The 17067-nt window shown below is 37.3% G+C and overlaps 1 protein-coding gene across 2 annotated transcripts in view; it reads right to left on the bottom strand.

Moving 5' to 3' along the window:
• The window catches only part of SLC7A2 (solute carrier family 7 member 2), a 43688-nt gene extending 31812 nt beyond the window's left edge, over positions 1-11876 (bottom strand). The window contains exon 1 of one of the 2 annotated variants that reach the window (XM_087936226.1): positions 11712-11876. The gene's annotated coding sequence lies outside the window, so the exon portion shown is untranslated. The remainder of the gene's footprint in view (positions 1-11711) is intronic. The other variant, XM_026697939.2, reaches the window with a different exon arrangement.
• Between the last annotated feature and the right edge of the window lie 5191 nt (positions 11877-17067).

The following is a 17067-nucleotide window of genomic DNA, read 5'->3' as shown; positions in this document are numbered from 1 at the left end:
TGGAACTGCCAGCAAAGTAGGAGTATGGACATGCATAAAAGTGCAAAAGGTGTCCAAAGTAGCTGTGTGACCCTTTCAGGACTTGCTGTAACAGTTCAACAAAAGGTGCTTGCAAAAGCATATTTGCAAAGTACTGTACATTTTTTTAAATGCTTCGCATGACTCCAAAAACGCAAATCCTTCTGCTCATAAGTGATTAAAGATACATCAAGAGATTCAGAAAGCACTATAATAATCACACTTGTTGCATGAAAAGAGAAAACAACTTGGTATGATCTAAGAGAATAATTTCTGGCAGCAAGATCTACTTTTCACAAGCAGGTATTCTTTAGTTATGGGGATTTGCAGCATCAAAAAAAAAAAAAAAAACAACTCTGGAACAGAACCAGACTAGGAGATAAGACTGCACTATATCAGAATAATTATCAGAATAAATACACACGGTCACTTTGCTCTAGTTTCCTATTATTTGCATGTTATGTAACTCCAGCTGTATGTGCGCACAGTTTTTAAGCCAGTGATCCACTTTTTTGCTACTTTCAAAAAAGATGTTTTATTTGTATTTTTTTCTCTTTGGGAAAACTCAAATAAAATTTACAAAAAAAAATTATAAATACCAAAACTTACCAATTTTTTTCAAATTGCACTTTTAAGTTTTTCTTAATTGGACAGAAAAATGGTGCTTTGTAAGTCGTTTCCTTTTCCTTGACTATGTTTTCAAAAATAAATCACACTGGCACATTTAACTTTGTTGATAGGTGATACTTCCAACTTAAAAGTAATCTCATAAAAATATTTCACTGGGCAGCAGATTTTCCTCTACAGGAAAAAAAGTATTTATTCCACAGACTTATCTAAAAACTATGAAACCATAAAAACCAGTTATTTATTCTAGATTTCCATATACCTAAATCAGTTATCTAGACTACTACTGTATCATCCTCCAAGCACTGGATGAATATAAGCAAACTGAGACCACTACTTATAATTTTCTTGGCAGTATCCTACTCAGCTCCACCTCAAGCCACTTAAAAAAAAAACAGGCTGGAGGAGGAATTAGCCTTTAAAGGCACAGCCTTAAATTAAATCTTGCAGTCAACATTCAATAAACCCATTTGGTGAGGGAAAATAAAAATGCACTATCTATAGGAAAATTTGTAACAAAAAAGAAAAAGTTCTTGAAAAAGAAATGCAAGTAAGAACACCATGACTTAAACTTGTAGGTTTGAGTGATGTAAGGAAGGATGGGGGGGGGGGGAGGCTGGTAAACTACTTTAGAAACATCCTATTCAGAGAATAGAACCACATTTTGCAACCCATAAATAGTAATTCCCTCCCTTTACCCCCAAGTTAGTTGAGTTGCTTTTACTGTTTGATTTAGTCAACCAAGATTTGGGAGAGACAAATGTGTTCTGATTCCATGAACTTGAACTTCGATTATCAGAGATAATGGAGACAAATTTTACCAAATTCACATAGCAAATGAGTAACTTGTTATGTTTACCCCCTTATACCCATGATAAGCTAAAATTAGGACTTCGGTATGAGATCAGCTGCAAGATACAAGTATTTTCTACAAAAATGTACCAATCAGAAAACATTCACAGAAAGATATTCTGGAAACATTTCTGGGAATATCAATAAACCCTAACCCTAACCCCCAAACCCAGAAAATTCTATATACCTAAAATTGCATAGTATGAAATTTAAAAGCTTTTGAAATGTTTTCACAGTATTGTTTATTGACACTGCAATAAATAATAAATTCAGTGACAGATCACTTCTGTCCATTCAAATTTAAGGAAGTAATCATGCTTTTATTGCATTTTTATCATACCACTTGTATCTGCAGTTATGGATATTATCCAGGAACCTGATATGGATAAGCTGATGATTTACCTGCATGGTAATTAGTTAAAATAACAACCGGTGTCTTAATTCTTTTTTTCCCATGGGTTAGCATTGCTGCATTTTTATTTTTGTGATCCACAGCTGTTTTATTCCCAATATCTTATCTTAGTTCTTTTTTATCATAGAAAATAATTATAAAATCTCAGTACTGTATAGCTAAGAAAACAAGATTTTAAATTGATTTATGAGAATAGTAATCATTGTAAATGTGCTGGATATGAATACAGTAAGGAAAGCATTCCTTCTGACCACATGTGATTCAAAACCATGAAAATCTAGGTTAGAACTCAGATATGCCAAAGAAGAATTTGTGGTCATCATACTAAGGCAGCGGTCCCCAACCTTTGTGGCTTGGTGGTGAGAGGGGACAGAGGAGCCAGGCTGCATGAGTAGTGGGCTGGCATGCACACGCTCATACATCTCGACTTGTGAAACAGTGGGCCAGTGTGCATATACATGTACACGCCGCTCTACTTGTGTAAGTTGAACTGTCTGTGTGCATGCACGCCACTCGCACAAGTTGAGCTGTGTGCACTTGTGTAGCCTGGTTCCAAATAGGCCACAACCTGGTAGTGGGTTGCAGCCCAGGGGGGTTGTCCTGTATTAAGGAACAAGGTGCCATAAATGTCAATGGAGGTAATGCTTGATTTATGGCTAGTCATTTAATAACCAACTGATGTTATGATGGGCTGAAATTTTTTTACTTATGACCTCTCCTTAAAGTTACAATTGTGTGCTCATTTTGGGTACTTGATAACAGGCTCACATTTACAACCTGTTGCAGGAGACAACAATTTGCAAGTTTTTGGCTGATCGAAAATGGCCAAATAAATGCTCTTACAGAGTTTTGGATTTATTTAATGACCATGTGAGTCACTTAACCGTGATGACTTGTTTTATGACTGTCATAAAAATGGCCAAAAATCATCTTTGCCTTGACTTACGACTGCAAAAACTTAAAACTGAAATTCCAAGTTCCACTGAGGTCATAAGTAAAGGACTTTCAAGAGGTTATCTTACAGCATTTACTGATTCAAGTAAAATATTTATTTCCCTCAAATGCACCCATGTCAGGGCAATATCATTAGAAGTGTTATGAATCAACTGCACTCCAACATGAAGAAATAATAGCCTATCATAATAACCAGTTTGGTCCACTGGCTAAGGCACCCAATCTAAAAAACAGGAAACTGTGAGTTCAAGTCTTGTCATAAGTATTAAAACCAGCTGGGTAATCTTGAGCCAGTCCTCTCTTTCAGCCCAACTCATCTCACATGGTTCTTATCATGGGGAAAATTGGAGGAAAGTGTATGGGATATGTTCATCACCTTGAATTATTTAAAAATGTTCTGACCCGGCTCCCAAACACAACAAGCGCACTGTTTGTTACTAATGTTCCCTTTATTCGGAGCACCAGCAACCTTGGCAAAGAGTTTTTCTCTCTCTCTCTTACAGCAGGCTAATGAAATCTCTAAGTGCCTGTGGAAATCGAAGCTCGCTCCCTACCCACTGAAATGGCTCCAACACACCAGGAGTCTCCCTCCCTCACCACACTCATAATGGAAGTCCTGGAGGGTGTGCTCTCTCTTGTTCCAGCAGCGGACACACACACACACACACACACACTCCAAAGGTACAACCAACTCTCAGTGCCACAGATTCCAAGAAAAAAATTCCGATACAGTTCCAGACAGGATTCAGAAGTTTGGACTATCCATGGCTCTCTGACAGAGAGACAAAGAGTTGTCTGTCACACCTATTTGTCTCCGCCCCCTGCCTTTTATCCCCTGAGCTAGGATGGGGCTTAGCTAACAGCAGTGGCTCATCCATCCCAAGGATTGGCCCAAAGCTTCCCACTGCTCTCCTTTCCTCTGTCTTCTACACATCCGGCACGGGACCCAGCTGTTCCTCCTCTTCCTCATCAGCTACCTCCAGACCTGACGGCTGTTGACTCTCCATCTAGGGGCTGATGGATGGTCCAGGGTCTGTCTTTGTCTCTATCTCTGACAGCTCCATTCCCTCTTCCCCCTCAGAGCTCTCAGACTGCCTTGATGCTGGCCCAGACTCCCAATCCGCCTCACCTGATTCGGCGGCGGGGGGGCGGGGGGAGTGGAGTGGCTGACAGGCCGTAACAGTAAAACAATAAATGCAGGAAACAAATGAATATAACAAACAATCCCCTTATTTAGTAGTTGTTAATATCGAATGGAGGTTAATATATGTGTCCCACGATAATGTTAAGGATACCAATCGGAGTTGACCACCAGGACCAGAGATTTAGTCTTCCAAGTTTTCAGACTCATGCTGGAACCCATCTTCAGGGAACCTCTCTTTACCAGAATGTGGCACCCTAAACCTCTGACCCCCATGACTGACCCAGATTGGATTCTGCAGTTATTGCTATCTTTTTTTAAACGGGATGTTCAAAGTAGGCATTATTTTTCAGTTTCTTTTGGAGATACAGCATCCTTCATTCCTACAACATGTAGTTCCTGAAATTTTTAGTGCCACATAACAGGAAGATTTCAAACGTTATATTTTCTCTATGCGTGTGTTGAATGCAAACCCACAACCTTCTTTTGGCTCCAGAAAGGCTTGCCTCGTTCCATGGTTATTTCAGTCAGTGGAGAAAGTTGCAACATATGGTTGGGTTAGCAGAAGGTCATTTGACGCAGGCATGATGTGATCAGCTTGAAAATCTCTCATCAAGTTCCCAACGTATTTTGTAAGGTACATGGTGTAAAATACATAGCCCTATAATTGTACCTGCAGTTAAAAATGAGTGGAACTTCATTTCCACGCTGTCCTAACTTTGTATAGGAAGCAACATTCAAGTGATTCCTTTTATGTTTGCAAGAAAAATACTTCATGCTCTGTTACTGATATATTAAGTGCTATATAAAGTACAGCATGCACCTTGAAAATGGAACTCTCTGGCTTTAGTTGCCTCAGTTATAAATAAATGTTTCTTTTACTTCCAAGCATAATTTATATTATCTTGAAATGACGATTACAGATTAAATGCGCAGGAATGGATTAGATGTCTGCTTTTTTAATGTCAGAGGCTAACTCTGCAAAATAAATGCATCATAGGAAACTTGAGAGGTTGAAATTAAGTAAGCCAAGCACAGGGACAAGAACACATTCTGGAAAATGGGTGACTTCAGCTCTTCTCCAGACTTCCGGGGGTTGCCAGATACAGGTGGAAAATGCCAGCTGTATTAAGACTAGGAGATAATGATTTGAATACAAGATCTTACACAGGATCAGTTTGCTGGAAAAGGAATTATGTTAATTGTGATAATTTCAGCGTGAAGTATCCAGGGTGTGTGTTCTGCAAAAGTTTATCACAGCAATCCCCCATTGAATCAGTGAGCTGTGGGTCTCAATTCTGTGTTTCTAAATATGTTTAAAATTCAATTAAAAACTTGTTTTTCAAAATATGCTTAAATTTCAACTTAATTTTAAATAATGGAAATCTAAATGTGATTGCATTTGTATTGTAATTTTATATACAAGATAGATAGATAGATAAATAGATAGATAGATCGATCTCATACACACACACGCACACACATGGTATATTGCTTTATAAAATTTAAACACATCTAAATGTATTATAAATTTATTATTACATAAGCTTGTTACATAAAAGAACCCATGGAAATTCTCAAAAGCCAATACAATAAAATGCTCTGTGACAAAGTCCAACACATCTGAAAAGTTAGGAGTAGATGACATAAGCAAACTATTGATATGATTCAGCAAAGAATTATTTTAGAAATCTGTCAAGAATTCTCTTACATTCATATGTAAGTAAGTAGCACACAAATTTGGTAGAGTAATGTTACCGAGGAAAGTTTAAAGGTCATATTGTTCAATCTGTACATCAAATCTTCCAGATGTTTAACTAGTGTTTCAGAAATCAAGAGTTTTTCTAGTCAACATATAGTAAACAAAAATGTGTATATATTATTATTACATATTATTACATTCAATTTAATACAAGATTCTTAAGGGGGATCATGACAACTTGTAAGTTTTAGAAAAATCTTCAACTTGCAAAGGAGCCTATCAAAATCAATGACATAGTTTCCTTTTTAATAGTACATTACCTTTAATCTGAGACAGATTATAACTTGGTACATACAGAGTGTTAGTTTATTTAAATACATCTTATTTCAATTCAATTGACTGGATTCACACAATATACTTCCAGTCATAAACTATGGTTTACAAATTACATTGTTTGAGATCACAAAGCATGCTCACTGTGTTATGATTCAGCATAAACATTCTAAATAGTAACAGAAAAATAAAAATATCACATTTTATTTGCAAGTATTTCTTATGTGTTAAAATATGTCAAATATTTCTTGATAGTTTTTATTTATTTATTAAATATATGTGCAGATAGACCTTTACTTACAACCAGTTGTTTAATGACTGTTGATGTTACAATGGACCTCCCCAGGGTATGACCCAGATTCAAAATTCTAATGGTTGCACCACCCCATAGTCATGGGATTGCATTTGGAGTTCTCAACAACCAGCCCACATTTATGGCCATCTGCAATGTCCTGCAATCACCTATAAACAATTTACCTTTTTTGCTGGAAACTGCCATGTACTTCCAATTTTCAGCAAAAAAAAAAATCTATTGAAAACAATGGATTTGTTTAAGGGCTACAGTGTTTGCTTTACGATTGCCGCATTCACTTAATGGATTACCGCAAAAAAGATAATTGGTCCCAGTAATGTGATGATTAATGACTGGCATGACTGACGACTGTAATTCAGGGTTCAATTATGGCCATAAATCAAGGACTACCTGTATGTAGTTATTATGACTTATATGAAATGCAGGTCCTTTATTCTGCCTCTGGGCTTTTTAGAAGAAATGGGTAAGATGAATGTAATCCATTAGAACTGTACAATCTACTACAAACTCAGCAAATAGAAAAATATTTTTTATTTTATTTTATTTGCTTACAGGCCCTAAATATTTAGGAATCACTCTAGATAGGGCCCTAACAAAAAAACAAAACTGAAAGTCAGTGGACAAAACAATATCCTCATTAATGAGCTATAAAGATCCTTAAGACAACAGCTCTGGCTTTTTACTACTCAGCAGGTGAATATGCCTGCCTAATCTGGTATAAATCAGCACACGCTGGGAAAGAAAATGTTGCTTTGAATGAAATTAGCAGAATTGTTACCGGATATGCCTTAAATCTACCCTTCTAGATAAGATCTACCACCTAGCTGGCACTGCCTAAGGCACTGCCCCACCTACTGTTCACAGAAAAGAAGCTCATACAGAGCGAGGCTTAAATCATTTCTATCTAGACAACATCCTCTCTCTGGCCTATAACCAGCTCATCAAAGATTAAAATCCAGGAAAAAACTTCCTTAGGCTGAAGAATTAATTTGAAAGCAGAGTGAACCTATGGAAAGCAAGAAAGAACCAATACTGGATGGAACCAATGGGGGAGCTGGCACGTGGGCCTGACGAAAGCTGGGAAGTATGGAAATATCATTGAATAGGCTGCACAACAAGATCCAGAGACACCCTCAACAAATGGGTGCCTTCTCTGGTGCCTTCTGCCCTTTGCAATTCTGATGACAGGCAGACAACGACATATATGTAGACTTGTCCTTTGTGTCCTGATCAGTGTACACTTGAGGACCTCATGGCAGCATGACAGAACATAATTAATGTTGCAAGTTTCTGGACAAGATCTGTTTAATTTGTACATATTTTAAACTTGTACTTTATCTTTTAAATATTATATAGTATGCCTTATTTTAATTGTGATGCTTCTGACACAAATAAACAAATATCAAAAACAACAGTAACAGTAGATGAACCAAGTTCATCTTCAGTTAGTTTTAGCCTAAAAATTAATTAAAATGTAGTTATTCTATGGCTCAATATAACTGCATTTAAACCAATATCCAAAACACTAACCAATATCCAAAAATATTTTGTTTCCTATATCCTTACGGAACTGTCATTTATATAGCAGATAGTAGACTGCTACCAAATCATATAAAATTCATAGAAATGTCTCTAGAAGAAGAGAGAGCATAAATAAGAGAGAAGTGAAATAATTTTCAATGGGAAAAGGGATCCCTCATTATGGAGACAGGGAAGGTACTGCTGTCAAAGCAGGAATGTTTTAAAAGCTACCTGTTGAACATCACATTTTCTACTAATGGTTTAAGGTACAAAACAGAAGATGGATTGATTTGAAATACTAATTCCAACTATCCCAGTGAAAAATAAAGATTAGCTATTTTTTAAAAAATAGTGTCCTTAGTTATCTGCAACAAGACTATCAAATAACTCAAGTGAAATTACTGCTATTGGTGGTGGTTTGTAAATCTAAAAAAGAACCACAAACATTGTCAGCATCAGATTTCACATCCTGATTCCTTACCAAGCCACAGATTCTACCCCCTCCAGCTCTAGCATCTAATATTCAGTTAAAAGGCCACCAAGGAAAAGCAAATACTGCATGAACATTCACTTTAAGCAGATTAGTTCTGCACCATCTTTGTGTGCAGACACGAAGTGCAACATCAACAATAAATTAATGCAGGTTCTGTCAATTAATTTGGTTCACTGGGCTAAGTGTAACCCCCATCTGTCAGTATACAAGGGGTAAAAAAAAATAACCAAAGTGTTAGAAATCCCACTGGAATCATATTTTTTTAACCAGTCAACTGAACAACCAAACCATGTATCAATAAAGTCTATTTTATAGCATGGATTTGGCTTTTCATTAAGCAAAATAAATATTTGCCTAATAATCTCATGGTTTTATTTTGTGAGAAATAAAGCTGTTCAAGAAATGCTTCTAGTAAATCCCAACAAAACCAAGGAACTCATTACATTCGGAATTAAGCTTTTTTTTTTAAATTTAAGACACTGCATTATAACCATAAAGCAACAAAGATGGGTTTATCATTTTTTGAGAACAAAATGCTCCTAGACCCAAAGATGTGCTTTCTTTGTTTTTGCATATTTATTTACACAGAATAGGGTTTGCCATAATGTTTAATGTGGTTATTCTTTCAGAAGAATAAAATAAACAAATAAATGCAACATATTCCTAGTAGAATATTGCCAATGGAATATATTTGAAAAGGACTGTCTTGAGGCCAGTAATTATATTAAACTATATTGAACATGCAATGGTCTATTTAGGCCACCATACAGCCCAATTCTTTTCTCAATGCTAGAAGCCAAATTAAAACATCAAAGACAAATAGCTGTCCACTATCTAACATAAAGAGATCCAATGAAAGGGAACCCAACACCTCTCTGATGTTACATTTCAGTGTTACATTGTTCTTCATGTCAGGAAGTAATATATATGCATAATACAGATTTTGTCCCACATTGGGTTGTCAGTACAACTGGGAGGAGAAAAAACAGAATATACACTATGTAAAAATAGTGTAGTGTAGTACAACTTTGGTAAGGAAATTACATAACATCTTTATTTTCTGTTCTGAGAGTTTAAGAGAAGCTGGTCTCTATATGTCATTGTGCTAGATTATTGTTAAAATGTCCCTCTATACACCAAAACACCCACCCACACAACAACTTAAATCAATCTGAGGTCTGCACTCTGGAATAGAGAGAACCGTGTTCAAGAAAACTACACTAACTATTCGGTTTTGTGATTTACAGCAAATTTAACACAGATTTTAGATTTTACTGTTTCTTGTTCAGACCAAACAATGCCAACAAGTAATGCAGTCCTCAACAAAGGAGCATTGCATCGCCATATGACTTGACATGCCACTCAGTTTGATTGGCCAACATTACATAAATGATATGACTTGTAATCACTACACTACTTGGAAGTTAAAAAAAACCACATATACAAAGAAGGTGAATATAAGTTATGTGCGTGTTGAAGGCACTGCTCTATTTGCTCAATTCTTTCTGAATAAGGAATATTTATATATTGAAAGCACTGCACTTTTTCTTTAGCTAGTTTTGAAAAAGGATGCTATGAGAAGCCAGCCACTTTTATAAACCATGCATGAACTAAGCCACAAAGGCTTTTAAAAATGATCTATGTTCTAGCAGGAAGTCTATCCTCCAAACAGACTGTTTTAAATAGTAAAAACCAAAGTTATAGGCTGTGGTGGTGAACACATATTATGTATTTTTGTTATAGGAAGAATGCAAGATGTCCAATGTATAGTCACTAATCCACTTCTATCTCACGCTTTATCAATCTTGATTATTGTAAATCAGACCTAGACCAGTTTACAGGAACTTCCTGTCTCACCCTTAAAAAGGATGTCATCTGTGTTCACTGATTTCTTTCTTATTTAAAGTATGTATGAAATATTGTGCTTAAAGAAGAAGAAAAAAACAGGTTTGGGCTGACCTTATGATTTCCAAAGACCAACTGACCTAGTACCTCAGAGGGAGAATGAGGAGAATTCATCTCCTCCAGCAAAGCCAGTTCTAACAAGGAAAAGGATTTATCTGCATCCTGTTCTTGCTCTGGGAACAGAGATTCCAGAGAAAGCCAGAGGCTTTCCCCAGATCAGATATACTTCTTCTTAGCAATGTACACAATCACTTATCCCTAGTTAAAATAGTTCAAATGACCTTTTAGGATGAAGTAAGTTTGACAGGCAATTTTGAACTTTGCTTAGATTATTTCTGACTTCTTTTTTCTCCAACTCACTTAACCATCTTAGGCGAGACATTACAGCTTTTGTTTTGAATCAGACAAGCCAATGAATTCCTGTCTTTGCATAAACAGCCCATACCGTCATGAAGTTTTAACTATAAATATCCCTTGCAACCAGCTTGAACCAACTCAACCCTGAAAACAGGACAAAATCACCCCAAACTGTCCTTTACCTCACCGCAGTATAGATCTGGCAAAGCATAAGTAAACAAGGGGTGGTTGGTTGAGTTGCTAACATTCCTTCCATCTTATGCCCTTCATCTGAACTAGCATGCCTGCCTCATAAATTTCACTTCTCTGAACTGACTTTAGAGCCAAGTACCTGGCAACCTAATCCTTTCATAGCCTAAGACTCTGAAACAGCGCAGCAGAATAGAAAGTGCAATCGAAGGGATTTTTGCACGGGATCCTAAGCTAGCCAGCCTTTCCTTGGGGTGGGGTTCCGATTTTTTTTTTTTTTACATCAGCCACACAAGAGCCCAGATTTCAACAGCGGTGTTTCCCTGGACGGAAAGAGTCGCTGACAGGAGAAATTGCATCAGCTCAACATCTGCCCGCCAGGCGGGTATTACTGGCACAAAACGAGGTGCGGTGGCATCCAGGACCGCAACAAACGAGAAAGTTCAGAGACCAGCAAGCGATTCACACCTTGGTACTTATCCTTATGCGCCCCTCCCCCCTCCACGCTGCCTAGCCTTTTGGTGAGCAACGCCCGGCCTTTTTCTCTCTCCACTCGCTCCCCCCACCCGCCGTTTCCCTGCCACGCATTCTGCATTTCTCAAGCGCGCCTTCTTTTCACTGCCTTGCTCTCTCGCCGCCACTTCCCGTGCCTAAATCAACTGTCCGCACGTGCTCATGGAAAGAAAAACACTTTCCACGGAATGCTGCGCTTTTTTTTTAACAACGCCCCCCCAAACTCTCAGCGGGAAGCCTTATGAAGTAGAGGGGAGGGAAACTTCGCTTCGCCCGGCAGTTCTAGGCAAGGCGCCCAGCTGAGCGCGCGCGCGCGTGTGTGCAGGGAAGGAAGCGCGGGGGGATGGAGGAACGAAGGGGCGGAGAGATGTTTCCACTCACTCGAGCCGTCTGAAGCGCTGGCGGACGGAGAAAGGCGGACTTGCGGCAAGCGGAGGCGCGGAGCTGCCGGCGGTGCTTGCTGCTCACTCGACAGCGAGCCGGCCGAAGAAAGAACTCGGGGCTCCGTAACTCCTGGCACGTGCCCCGGGCCGGGCGCCTCTGGCCCCGCCCTCACATTCCATTCGGCCCGCCCCCCTCACAGGCCCCCTGGCCTTCCCCACGCCCGGAGAGCTGATGAAGTGGGGGGGGGAGTCCGCCCAGCCCTGCTAGCCAATGGCGAGGCGGGGCGGTGGTTGGCAGGTCTTTGCGCGCCGTCGGAGTTCCTGCCTGCGGGAATTGGACGTTCTCCCAAGTTCTCTTGGAAAAGGGGAATGGGATGGTTTGGTTCATGGAAAGGAGCGCCCTGCAAGTTTCATTTCGTAGCCCTTCCAATTCATAGCCTATTGATTCATGGAAAAACAATGACGCCCTAAAATTATAGTACAATACTAAAGATAACCTCGGGCTGTGAACGCACCTGGACGTATATTGTGTTGGCGTTACAACATGCTTGCATTCCCGAGTTCTGTTCGAAGGCATGCTTAATTTAAGAAGTCTCTGTGGCATCAGGGTTTTTGTTTCCCCCCCACCCCTTCGGGAAATAAATGTCGGCGTTAATGGAGGAGTAAGTTTTGCCGTGTAAGTAATGGTAGATAATCGGAGAATCGAGTTTTTAAAGACCTTCCCCTCTTTCTTGCAAAATATGTTTTAACACAACACCTCCTGAGAAGTGCAGTTCCTGGCAAAAAAAAAAAAAAATCCTGCAGAACTCTGTTTGGCAAAACAATACATATTCTCCAAACACTTTTATTAATGTGTTAGTTGCTATCAGTTTATTTACAAGACATACAGACATCTCTACTTAGCAGATTTCGAGTGGCACACAACTCCCTAACTACATAAATGTTTAATTTAAATTCGAATATATACAACATAGCTCCCATAATTTTTTTTTCCAATTTTGGTCATTTCCAGACCCAGGGACTTCCATGTCTCTGGTACTGGGGAAGTCTGGGAATTAAAGTCTACTCATTTGGAAGTTGCCAAGGCTGGGAATTAATAGTTTAATAATTAATAGTTAAGCACTCTGAATATTCAATACAGTAAATGATCGCTCAGGGTTGGTGGCCATTCCCCCCCAAAAAGTGTTTCCTGCCTTTGGCGTTTTTAGCCATCTTACCATGAAGTTGAAAACTTGTACACTACTTTGGAAATCTTAAATTGGTTTAATACAAATACTGTGACAGTAAGAAAGCATACTTGCATATTTATTAGTGAATTGGCATCTCAGTTCTCTAGCAAACTTCATTTGCTTCCAATCTCATTGAATTCTTTGTCCAAAGGATTAAAACACCATGTCATCTGATTTATGCAATGGGAAAGAGACACTTTGTCTGACTACCTTAGCTACTACAAAACATTTTGAAACAGCATTCCCTTCCTTCTGTTATTGAGCATTATCCAAATTTCTTTTCAGCATGCTATCCTGATAGCCAGAACTGGCACTTCTAAAAGATAGTTTAGAAATAATTATTGCTGAAGCATGCAAAACCTCCACTTAGTCATTAAACTCATTTAGAAAGATTGTTTATTTTCTTCTTGCCCACTAGGGCTGCCACATTTGGAGTGCAGAAATCCAGATGAGCTCCAGATGACAGTTTTCTGCACTTCTTTATTGCCAACAAATGGCCAATAGTAACTTTGCAAGCCCAGGTTGTATAGACTTGCTTATATTCATAAGGTGGCACCTTTTGTTTAAAGGTACTGAACAGCAATAATGCAATTTAAGTTGCTATTGCAGTGCAGAATAGAATAGCCCATTGAAAGAGATGGTCTATAAATACTCAATGGAACAATCAATGGAAAGCAGTTTATAAAACAATCATATAAATATCTTCTGAGAAATATGCCCTATTGTTTCTTTTATTTTAAATTTTTCTTATATGTATCCATGTATTCATAACTATGTTTTTACTTATACCTATTATCTTGTAAGCAATTGACAAAAATAAATAAATGAATAAAATAAAAAGTCAAGATTTGTTTAATTGTGATCTACTGAATAATGTGGCAGAGTTCACTAAGCATGCCAAACTCTGGCCCAAAAGTTTACAAGTATCGGCATACACATAATAAAAACCAGCTAGCTTATGTTAAAGCTTAGTGCAATAATACCCACTGATAATCTTAAAATAAAGTCTTTTTTTAGCCTTTCTCCTGATGGCAACGGCAGTGGCTATTCTTCTTCCTCCTGTTGCTTCTGCTTCTTATTCTTCTTCCAATATAAAACTGGCTTGCGGTTGCTACTTTTATGGATGTTTTCTCAGTTTCTCAGACGAAATCAAGAGATTCCTTTGAATGGGAATTTACCTCCCATCTAAATACTTTCTTTTTCTCCCCTTTTCAATATATAGTCTGATAGCTCCTCTGCTAGGCAGGCCTATGCTGTAAAGCTAGAAACCAGCTTTATACTGTACTGTTGAACTAAATAACAAAATGCCATTTTAAGAGTTTCTGGTACTTCCTCTCACATTATGCAGCTGATGCTTATCTGTACACATTTCTACAGCTAATCTATACAAATTATCTATGAATTGAAGGAGCAAGGAAGAACCAACATAACACAAAAATATCTTGAAAAATTGCTGCTTTACAAATAAAGTACACTTCAATGTTATTCTCCTACCTTGAGGGGATTTTAATTCTGAATCTATCATGTTTGAAAGAGGAAAATAATGTCAATATATCTTTTTTAGAAAAAAAAAAAAGCATTGCCCTTTGGGGTATGCAACACATTTATTTGGCAGGACTATCTATGCAATTTTTTACAGGGTTGTTTGGAAAATAAGCTGTTAGATAAACGTGAGATTCTTTCCAGTCACAATATGTCCTTTAACCTTTTCGGAATATCATATACACTGAGTGAAAAAAATGTAATAAGAATCATTTTTAAAGATAATTTTATGCAATTTCTGATTGCAATTTAGCATCTACCTGTTAGGAACAGTTAGAGTACACAGGTTTAAGGCAATGACGAGTAAATTCAGATGCCTCAAGCTTTTTTTTTTTCTACACTTTAGGACCAAATTTGAGTTCAATTTTTCTGGTTACATATATTTCTATTTTGTAAATCCTACAAGATTTTGAAAGTAATTATTAGAAGTCTATAAATAGATGCAGTTGTCATTTATACTTCATATTTTTGTCCAATTTGAAAATATAAAAATTGAAAATGGATTGGTTTTTCCCTCTTTATTGTACAAAAAAAAAAATAAACTGACAAAATATTTTGAGATAGCAATCTATTCTCTTGAAATTAAAGATGATAAAATTAAATTATTAGTCAGTAAAATACCAAATTTCATCTTGCTGACTCCCTTTGAACCTTTTGTTCAATAATGAATCCATTTAGGCCAGTAATGAAGCATCTGGGAAGTTAAAAATGCTCTGTAACCAATATTTTTAATCTTGCCATTTCTTATATCAAATACTTGTCAAATGCTTGTCTTGTGGTACAGTTTTGTCTGTTCTTTGTGGACAGACAAATGTGTACTGTGGGCTGACGGACACATATATAACATTGTAAGATGAGCAGGTGAATGACCCTCTGATGTGATGGCTGACATTCTAAGCTTCTGGAACAGAACTTCCTAAAGCCTGAATCTATTTCTAGTTGTTGTATTGCAAAAGTTCAAGAAATACAAGCTACTTAGCAGTTAATTTACAGCTGAGTTATGCTTTTAGATTCTGTGCCTAGATGGTGCTTAACCAGTAGGATTAAAATATCCTATAGGAGTAGAAGTCTGTGTTGGAAGTCAGACAAGGCTGCAACAACATCTTTTAGGAATGGTGACAAAGGCTTAGCATGAATGTTCTCATGCCATGATTCCATTTGACATTAAAAACTGGGAGCTTCAGGCCATAAATATAAATTGTGGGGATGTTCTACATGTGAGTGGCTAGGCAGCTTATTTGATCAGAATGTGATGGTTAGGAATGTAGATTCAAAGTCTCCATTTGTCCAAATAGTGCTCCCTCCCTTGGCTAAGGGCAGGAGAATGGAAAATGGGGTTGAGTCTGCACAGTATGCCAAACCATGATCTATTTACTGCTAGTATACTAAATAAACCACAATGGATTAGGTTCGCACAACATTCCTGAAAACATCATTTTTAAACTGCAGTAACTGGATTTAAATCCAAGAAAATGATTATTTAGTTTTAATACAATGTATGAACTCAGTTATAGAGGAAGCCACTGATGACTGATCTACCTGGGATAATCATAACATAGTCCCCGTCTATGAAATCCATGCTTTTTTGTTAGCAGTTACAATGTGTGTGTGTGTGTGTGTGTGTGTGTGTGTGTGTGTGTGTGTGTGTCAATGCATATACATACATACATACATATTCCCCTACACACATATATACACATAAATATGTACACTTACATACACATAAAATGAATTTGAAGTTGAATGTCTTCTTTCTAAGAAAAACAGAGTGGAGGCAGAGGTTAAATAAAACATGACTTAATTTTAAAACTTACATTCCAACTATTTTCTATCTAAGTAAAAAATTGATGATAAATCAGGAATAATTAGTAATATTTAAAACAATCTTAAGGACCCAGAGAACAATAATTGTCAGGTACACCTGATGAAATACTACAAATAATACCATTCTGCAGATGTAGTGCCACTTTCCATATGAGCAGTAAGATTTCTGTCATGATCTAGCCCATTTTTAAAAAAATTAAGAATGCCCAAGGGGGGAAAAATCACTTCGATTTAAAAAAAGCTTTTTTTGTCACAGAAGTTGGCAAGCCAAATAGAACATCAAAGGGAGAAAAATGTGCCATGTCATAAAATTTGGTTAAGAGTACATGGGAAAACTCTTCCTAAAAAGTCAAGATATAAAAGGCAAATCCCTAGTGTAACAGAATGTGATTGTCTTATTTTAACTCATAGTCAACTCCCAGTTTGAATTTGCCCTTTTTCCCTTGGAATATTTCTGGAAAAAGGATTTCAGAGGAGTTACACAAATGTTAGATCTCTGCTTGCTTATTCTGACCAACAAATTCATTTAGATGGATGAGGAGGTAATTTGGAAAAATTTAGACTGTGCTGAAATGGACAGATTAACCTTAAAAATAAAAGATAAAGAGGACACAGAATACTATTTCACATGGAATAGATTTTACAAATGGTTAGAGACAAGAGGTAGAAATTAGAGGAAGAAAGACAATGAATGTATACATTAAAAAGAGAGATGGTTTATAATTATAATAATAATTGCTAAAAATTGTAAATAAGATA

Source organism: Pseudonaja textilis, chromosome 6 (assembly GCF_049901715.1).
Source record: "Pseudonaja textilis isolate UNSWEBS1 chromosome 6, rPseTex1.2, whole genome shotgun sequence".
NCBI classification, from domain to species: Eukaryota; Metazoa; Chordata; class Lepidosauria; order Squamata; family Elapidae; genus Pseudonaja; species Pseudonaja textilis.
The sequence above is the reverse complement of the archived record's forward strand: the minus strand, read 5'-3'. Positions and strand labels throughout refer to the sequence as shown.